Source organism: Alnus glutinosa, chromosome 11 (assembly GCF_958979055.1).
Source record: "Alnus glutinosa chromosome 11, dhAlnGlut1.1, whole genome shotgun sequence".
NCBI lineage: Eukaryota > Viridiplantae > Streptophyta > Magnoliopsida > Fagales > Betulaceae > Alnus > Alnus glutinosa.
This window is the reverse complement of record NC_084896.1, coordinates 12,670,211-12,677,447: the sequence shown is the minus strand read 5'-3', so window position 1 is coordinate 12,677,447 and position 7,237 is coordinate 12,670,211. Positions and strand designations below refer to the sequence as shown.

Genomic DNA, 7,237 nt, shown 5'->3' with positions numbered 1-7,237 from the left:
GCCGTCAGGACACCCTCCAGTATTTTGGTCATAACGTTTTACTCAAATATCGGATTGGGACGAAATTGACGTCGTTAGAAAGCTAACGAAAAATAAAGTAACCTGATGGTCTATACGGCTATTACAATTGTCCAGACGGAAACATCAAGCGTCCAATCGGCCTTACAGAATTTTATAGAATTGCTTTTCGGACACGGAAACAGTAGCCCGTCCAGACGGCCAAGGCTACCGTCCGGACGCGCATGCCAGAGACTCCAATTTTGTCCTGTTTTACGTCTTCTAAAGCCTATAAATAAGTGGATCGAGGCATGAATTCGAAACAGAATTTGATGGTGAATTCCTTACAGCTTAGAGAGGGTGTTTAGGGAGATATTAAAGATCTGCTAGCCCTCTAGCATTTGCCAGTGTGTGATTTGATCAGCTGTAAAGTCTATCTTAGGGGTTGGCCCTAAGGTAAAGGATTCCATTGAAGACCCCTTCAGGTAGGACACTTGGTTGGGAGGCGTTCATGTTGGGTTACACGTCAGAGTTCAAGGTACGACCACTGCATGAGGGGTGTGTGAGTGCTACTACTTTGTAACTAGCTTTGTCTTCTAAATAGTGGATATCCTGGGTTTGGCTGCCCCGGAGTGGTTTTTTTCTTAATTGAGTTTCCACTTCGTAAACAAAATATTTGTTTCCTTTAATTCCACATTTAATATTTTATTGCACACTGTTCACACACACTTGTATAAATTAGAAGTCTCTTTATTTTTCAGTTCTCAATTCAGAATCTTCATATATTCAGACAGTGTTCAAATCAAAGCACGTGATTGATAACAAGCTTCTAGAAGATGTCCATGAAGAGTTCTTATAAATTCCAAGCCAAATCAATCGATTTGTATGCAACCATCTGGACGAGCCTTTGAAGGCATCCAGATGCCTCGTAGTGTCCTGCAGTTTGCTTTGAAGAAGTCTGGACGACAGAGCAACATCGTCTCGACGACTAGGTCAATCAGTATTCAACACGGAGTTGGATTTCAGAAGTCGACACTGTTAGGGAAGTCTCTGCAAGTCGTCCAGACGACGTGTCAACACGTCCGGACGCTGTCCAGCATTTTAGAATATTCTAGTGTTTCGTTCGAATGCAAGAAGGAGTTATAGCAAAGACCGTCCGGACGTGGACCTGATAAGGATAGAATTGTGCAGTTTCTGAAAGGATATAGCAGAAGATCGTCCGAACGTGGCTACCTTCCATCCAGACGCTAGACAGCCAGAGTCTGAATCTCAGCAGTTTTAGATTTTCTGTAAGCCTATAAATAGAGGGCCCTAGGCTTGTCAATTGTACAGAATTCGGTTGTAGCGCCCCAGATTTTAAGACATAATTTATAATGGTTTAAATTAATTTTAAAACACTTTTAATAAGGCAAAAGAATAACTATGATTATTTATGAAAATAAATAATGTATTTCTGTTTTTAGAAACGTTTATAGTTGCAATTTGATAAAAACTCAAAACAGACCTTAAACTTTGGAATAACGGAAACAGGGTCAAACGAACTCCATTTTGGTCGATTCAAAAACTGAGACACTCGTTTTGAAGTCCTCTAGGTACCCTCCAAATTTCATGATGTTTGGACATCGTTAAGGCCATGAAAACATCCGTCAAAAATACAACCCCTGTTCTGGACGGAAATTCACATTATTCATTAATGGGCCATCTGTGGACTTAACCCAACCCATTCTAATTGCTATCCACAAACCCAACCCATCTATCACATGTTATCTTCCTATGATCATGATGATTACATGAGTCATCACCCAACTCAACATGTGAAAGACCTATTTTTATACCTTAAAGAAATGCCATTAATTAATGTGTGTTAGATGATTAAATATGTTAGTGGAGGATATAATGATTCAACACCTAGTGCAACATCCCACTACATTTATTCCCTCCCCCTCTTATGATGAAAGAATGAAGGATGTCTAGAATAGAATCTAGAGTAATCATAAAATGAAAGTAGTCTAAACAATATCTTGGTTTAACTTGTCAAAGTAAACCAGAAACTTTGATTGACCAAAACTAAGTCATAACAAACTCGGATTGAGTTGAACCAAAAAGAGAAAGTGTTCGTCTTGACGTCATCTATCTACCCTCAAAATTTCACAGCGATCGGATTAGATTTGACCATCAAAACATTGTTTGGAGTAAGCTGGCCTCTATTTGGACGAAAATTCATATATAGCATTATTTAATACTTCCTTTGATTTGGACAACTCATCACCCACTTCCTCTAATGTGTGCACTCATCACCACAAGTGTTGCCCACATCCCACATCTAGAATGCACCACCTTAGTGATGATGAAACCCATGTGCTTTGGAGATAAGGCTAAGATGCACCAATTCTCATCCATTAGATCAAAATGTATCTACTTGATCCTAACCATTCATTCTCTTATAAATAAGAACCATGGTGGAAGATGCAATACTCATTAAGCTTCACTCACTCACACACCTACAACCAAGAGAGAAAATTGTGAGATTTGTGTAGTTTTGTGTGGTTCAAGACTTGAAGTATGTGCTAAGAAGTATTTTGGTAAGCTTCTAATCATTAATTTCATTAATTTGATGATATAGGTTTTGATTTCATTACTTGTTTTATGAGTTGTTTAAAGACCCAATAAGCTTATGAGATAAAAAGAATTAAAAATAGAAGTAATATAAACTACTTTTATATTTCAATGTCCTCGTGACTTTCATGAGTTGATCGTATTTATAAACTGCTTTTATATTTCATTGTCCTCATGACTTCATGAGTTGATCGTATTTATATTTCCTTTTATATTTCGTTGTCCTCATGACTTTCATGAGTTGATCGTATTTATATTTCCTTTTTACATTTCATTGTCCTCATGACTTCATGAGTTGATCGTATTTATATTTACTTTTATATTTCATTGTCCTCATGACTTTCACGAGTTGATCGTATTTATATTTCCTTTTATATTTCATTGTCCTCATGACTTCCATGAGTTAATCGTATTTATATTCCCTTTTCATTTCATTGTCCTCATGATTCTCATGAGTTGATCGTATTTATTCCTTATTGTCCTTATGATATATTTTAATCCTTCAAGTTCATATTTGGTAGCATTGGTTATATAGCCTCGTCACCAAATCATGAACCAAGGTTTTAAGATTTTTTATGAGTGATCGTCTCAAACGTAATGAAGTGATGAATAATAAATATAAAAAGATGAGGGTCTATAAACAATGATTTGTTTGATAGATGATTGATAAATATATTATTGCATGGATGGATTTATATGTAGAAAAGAAGTTTAAAGGAACTACACGAAGAAGAGTGTAAGTATTTCTATACTTACTGAGGACGAAGCTGGTGGATTTTTCCATAATATTGTGTTTATTGTTCTATTTAATTTGTTCATTGCATGTGGCCGATCATGCATAGCATGTTGTGTCTAATAAAAAATAACGGCTGATAAGATAGCCATTTCATCAGTTGACTTGGGGGGTTAGAAAAGAACAAAGCTGATGTAGTAGCTAGGGGGAGTAAGGCTCATCAGTGAACCCTAAAAAGTGCGAGTCCGAAGTTCTAATAACAACTAATGCTGGGACCGGTAGGATTCCAGTAAAAACAGTTAAGACATCAAGTGTGAGGCAACGGGCGTAAACGAACAGGGATTTAATGGCCCTGGGTACGAGAGTCTGAAGAAAGATGATCATAAAATACCAAACTAAATGGTTACTACGATGCATATTCATACAACCCATACATTTGCATTATACGCGTGGCTATAAAGCCATATCTGCATGTTAAGGAATTTATTAAGTAAATCAGTATTCACCTTATTATTGGAAACAGTGGACTCACTTTGGTTGTTTTGTGTTTTTGTTTCTATATATATATATATTCCGTTAATGCAGGTTAATAGACAAAGACCAGAACTCAAGAGGTTTTATAGCTAAGGACGCATAGTTTATATTTTGTTTGTAGTCTTCTGTGTTTATAGCATTTTATGTTGACAAGATTGCTAATGATTTATATGTATTCTTTTGTGTCATTATGGACACCTGTTTCCTTGTATCTGTTATAAGTATTTTCTAATGAATATCTAGAGGTATTTAATTTAAAAAGCTCTAATGTGTTATTTAATCCAAGCCTGTTGGACAAAAATATATTCCGCTGCGAGAGGTTATCTCTGATGTAGTAACGTCACGTGGGAACCGGAGGTTTCTGCTTACGAATTTGCTGGTTCAAATTTGGGGCGTTACATCGGTGTTGAATTCTCTTAGCTTTGAGAAGGTGTTTAGGGAGAATCGAAGATCTGCTAGCTCTCAAGCCATTGTCGGTATGTGCTCAATAGTTTGTGTGAAGTCTATCTTAGGGGTGGGCCCTAAGGTAAAGGAATCCATCAAAAACCCCTTTAGGTTGGAGATCTGGTTGGGAAGCATTCATGATAGGCTTCATGTCAGAGTTAAAGGTATGACTACTGCATAAGGGTATGTGAGTACGAGTGTCTTGTAACTAGCTTTGTTTTTGGATAGTGGAGTTCTTAGGTTTGGCTACCCCATAGTGTTTTTCTCTTCACAGAGTTTCTACTTCGTAACAAATATATTGTCTTATTTAAATTTTACATTTAAGATATTTTGTTGCACACAAACACACACACTTGGTTAAATTAGAAGTCAATATTATTTATTTTCATTTGGTATCAGAGCTTGGTATACTCAGGTTAAGATTTATTTCTTGAGTGTAATCTTTTATTGACTTCTTTGTTTATAATTGAAAAATCTCGTGATTATGATATGAGTAATAATAATGATACATCTTCTTCACATGCTATGCTTGTTCATAGAACTATGTTTGTTCAACCTTGCATGTCTACTCATTATATGTCTAGTAATAATAGAGGTAAATGTACAAATCTATTCCTACTTGTCATTATTGTGGTATTATTGGTCATACTCGTCCTAATTGCTTTCAATTACGCTCTCAGAAGCCATGGGATAAAAAGTATGTATTTAGGGATAATGAGCCTAGTATTAGAAATCAGGTCAATAATTTATGTGATCAAATTAAACTCATCAGTGAAAAATTAAAGAGTCCTACCCTTTTTTAGAAAAATTCTGTCATGTCTAAAAAGGAAAAGAATTCCTCTAATAAACATGTTTGGATTAAGAAAAGTGACAATCTCTGTTTAGTTGCTCATACTGCTTTAAAAGTCCTAGATACCTGCTTGTGGTATTTGGATAGTGCTTGCTCCAAACATATAGGTAGGTGACAGGGCACTTCTCAAAGATATTCAAATGGGCAAAGGAGGAAGAATTACTTTTGGAGATGGGAGTCAGGCCAAGGTGATTGGCAATGGATAGATTGACATTCCAGGGATAGAAGTATCTCAAAAGGCTATATGTGGAGGGTCTTAAGGCAAATCTTCTCAACCTCAGCCAATTGTGTGATGATGACTTGGTTGTCTAATTCTCTAAAAAGGAATGCAACATCTTTGACAACAATGGAAAGTGGCTAATGGGAGGAGAGCGAACTAGTGACAACTGTTATGGCATTCCAGGTCTCTCCTCAGATTCTCAGATCATCTGCAATAAAGCCACCATTGATGAAAGCGAGCTATGGCATCAACAGTTGGGTCATCTAAACTTCAGTAACATGTTCAAGATTGCAAACAAGGAGGTTGTCAAAGATCTTCCTAAAATGAAAGACTCTGGGAAAGAAGTTTGTGGTCCATGCCAGCTAGGAAAACAGACTCGTGTTGCTCATAAGAAAACATCAGGTATTTTTTCTTCCCGTAATTTAGAACTGCTGCATATGGATCTCAAGGGTCCCACCCGAACCTCTAGTCTCGGTGGGATGAAATATATTTTGGTTATTGTAGATGACTATTCTCGGTACACTTGGGCTCTTCTTCTTCGGGAAAAATATGATGCCTTTGATGATTCATTCGAAAAATCTTGATCAACATTTTTGGGGAGAAGCTATCAACACTGCATGTCATATCATCAATAGAGTCTACTTGAGGCTAGAAACTAGCAAGACTCCATACGAGATTTGGCGAGGTAAGAAGCCCACTATTAAATATTTTCGAACTTTTGGTAGTAAATGCTATATTCTATGAGACAGGGAAAATCTGGGAAAGTTTGATCCCAAAAGTGATGAAGGCATATTTTTTGGATACTCCACCAACACTCGTGCCTATAAAGTCTATAATACCAGAACAGAAATAGTGATGGAGTCTGAAAATTTTTATTGACTTCTAATTTAAACCAAGTGTGTGTGTTTGTGTGCAAACAAATATCTTAAATGCAGTGTTAGTTTTTGTGTTTGCTGCATTTTGTTGGACAAAATCACTTCCTTGTAATGATGCTCTTTAACAGGGATTCTGCTATTCAGAAGTGCTTCTAGAAGATTCTGCACAGTTTGCAAGGCAAAAAATTTGGTTCCCTGCCAACAGTCCAGATGACGTGTCATACCGTCCGGACTCCCATCTGTCCAAAGCATCATCCGTTCTGATGACATGGTATTCTGTCCGAACGCTCATCAGTCAGACACATCCGTCTGGATGCCCATCAGTGTCTAGAAGCTTTGAACAGTTCAAGGTTGCATCCATCAAGACTTAATGGCGAATCGTCCGGGCGCTATTCAGAGTTCCAGAAGAATCCAGCGTTCAAATGCATCCGTCCGGACAACGTGGCAATACCGTCCAGATACCATTTAGTGTTTGACAAGCATTAGGGTTTCTGCCTCAAGACATAGTTATGAGAAGATGGTTGAAACCGTTCGGACGATGTGTGATCCCGTCCGGACGATGTCCTCCATAAGGCAAATCGTTCATACCAAGTTCAACCTTCCGGACGATCAAGCTTCATATATGGAAATTGTGTGCACCAGTTCAACAGTCTGGACATCAGCCTTCATGGTCCGGATGCTCCAAGCCTTATTGTGGTAAATACGTGCAATTGAAGTGCAATGGTCCGGATGCTAGGGAAACACCATCCAGACACGGCCTTGTTATGGAAGCTTTCAGTGCTACTTTGGAAAGGCGGTTGCAGTTGATTGTCCAGACGCTCAGTCAAGCCGTCTGGACACCCTTTGGTATTTTGGACATAACTTTTTACTCAAATATCGGATTGAGACGAAATTGGCGTCATTGGAAAGGTAACAAAAAATGCTATAAACTACTGGTCTGGAAGGCCATTATAATCGTCTGGACGGAA

At 37.7% G+C, this 7,237-nt stretch overlaps 1 long non-coding RNA gene across 1 annotated transcript; it reads left to right on the top strand.

Moving 5' to 3' along the window:
• The first annotated feature begins 2,491 nt into the window (after nucleotides 1-2,491).
• On the top strand, nucleotides 2,492-4,118 carry LOC133880850 (uncharacterized). The gene is made up of 3 exons (XR_009902443.1): nucleotides 2,492-2,579; nucleotides 3,316-3,349; nucleotides 3,932-4,118. It is a non-coding gene; the product is annotated as an uncharacterized LOC133880850 (long non-coding RNA).
• The last annotated feature ends 3,119 nt before the right edge of the window (nucleotides 4,119-7,237 follow it).